The sequence below is a fragment of the Pteropus alecto genome, unplaced genomic scaffold (genome assembly GCF_000325575.1).
Source record: "Pteropus alecto unplaced genomic scaffold, ASM32557v1 scaffold12, whole genome shotgun sequence".
NCBI lineage: Eukaryota > Metazoa > Chordata > Mammalia > Chiroptera > Pteropodidae > Pteropus > Pteropus alecto.
The window spans coordinates 9,288,797-9,290,990 of record NW_006432669.1 but is presented as its reverse complement, the minus strand read 5'-3'; positions in this window follow the sequence as shown (position 1 = coordinate 9,290,990).

Sequence of the window (2,194 nt, the reverse complement as noted above, 5' to 3'; positions counted from 1 at the left end):
GATGGTGGCTATAAAAACAAAGTATGTCCAGAAGCTGAAGAACCCATTGAAAATTCCTAGGCACCTGTAAAAGCAAGCCAGCTACAGAGCCAATTCTCTGTCCTGCAGGGTAGAAGAGCAGGAGTGGTCCATATACTACCAACCACTCCTTTCTCCCTCAGGAAGAAAGTACGCACAGAAACCAGGAGTGGTTTAGGACCAATAGAGTCAAGTAGTAAAGTCCAATGTGTTGAAAACCCATGGAGTGTTCTAAGTGTTATACATTATAGTGTAGATAGTAAGGGCTGTTCTTAAGACAGCACAAAATTAATAAGAGAATACACTGTGTGGGATGGGGTATTTACTTTTGTTGATGTTCTGTTTGATCATAATCATGAGACTGCAAAGGCAAAAGATTAACCAGTTTTATGTACAATTTCTGATGAGTGTTGTGACAGCACATTGCAAATAAAGAAGATGCAAATCACACAACCTTTGCTCTTCTGAAGATGCAAGAACCCTAATTAAAAGGGAGACTGCAGGTTGAAACCTGGAACAGCAGGAAATAGAGAGCTATCTAATTCCTTCAGCTGAGAAGAAAGACAGAGGCCAGCATACCCAGCCACCTTTTGCTTCTGCTGTTCCTCTGGGTTGTGGGAGCTTCCTAGTGACTTCAGAAATACAAGATCAAGATACAGAGATTGTAAATGCTGAATTTCACACAGCGCACACCAGAAATGCAAGAACATGGTCTTTACCTTCATCTTGGAAAACAGCATCAGCTTTTTTGTCCATTCCAGTGAAGTCATGTTATCTCCTTGAGATAATCTGCATGCATAGACTGCATATTTTCACCATACCTGGTGAAAAAGAAAATATTAGAAATATCAGAATGTGAATAATATAATAACAATAAATAACACTTAACATTTACAAAGGACTTCCCACGTGCCAGCCACTATTCTAGAATAAAGTGCTTTGTGTATACCAATTCATTTAATCTTCACAATAAATCTAGAGGTAGGTGCTATCTTTATCTCCATTTTGTGGAGACACAATGGCTGCTTAAAACAATTACGGGTGGGTGCATCACTGGCATGAAAATAATAAAGGGTCCGGGTGTAATGGGTTATGAGATTGTGGCAGACTATACCATCCCTAAAGTGACGTAAGCTCTAAAAATCTGATTCAAATTTTATCTCGAGCTCCACATTCTGCCCTATCAAGGAGAGATGGTAATGGAAAGAAGGTGCCTTTTGGATGCCTCTGCTTTTTATGTCCTTTTAAAACTCAATCCTACAAGTCCCTTGTCTTCCAAGGACAGGTATAGTGTGATAACAGGTAGGGGACTAAATGATGCTCAACCTGGCTGTATCCATTTACAGAAGAGGATGGAATTTCAGCACTATTTAAGAATATTTTTAAAAGGCAACTCCCCATCTAAGCATCATGTCCTAAGGTGCTTCAATTCTATCTCAGTCCCTAAACTTGCAAAAATAAATAAGAAAGGACCCAGGCTGTAACCCATCTAAAAAGGCCTGGGAAACGGATTGTCCTATGAACACATGGGATCACAGAGGAAATAAGGTTTTGTAACACATATATCTGACTAAAGACTTTTATCTAGACTATATTAAAAAGTCCTACAAATCAATAATAAAGTGACAAATAATCCAATTAAAAATCTACAGAAGTCTTAACCAAATCAGTCTCTTCACAAAAAAAGGCATATATATGGCCAATAAACACATTATAAAAGTACTATTATTAGTTATCAAGAAAATAAAATTCTTATAAGGTATTAACTACAAACCACTAAAATTATTAGTATTAAAAAGACTGACAATACCAAATGTTTATGAAGAGCTAGAACACCTAGAACTTTCATACAGTAAGAAAATTGCTCATAAAGTTAAGTATTTATCTACTCTATAACCTCTTCTACATATTTTCCCAGGATAAATGAAAACATAAATACGCAAGAAATTTTTCAAGAATGTTTATAGCAGCTTTATTCATGGTAGTCCAACTTTAGATATGGTATATTCATGTAATACAATATTATAAAAAAAATGAAAATGAGCATACACAACAACATAGATTAATCTGAAAACCATTATTCCAAGCAAAAGAAGCCTGTCGCAAAAGAGGATGTATTTCAATTTCATTTATATGAAATTTGTGATTAGGAAAAGTAATCTATAGGAAAATAAAT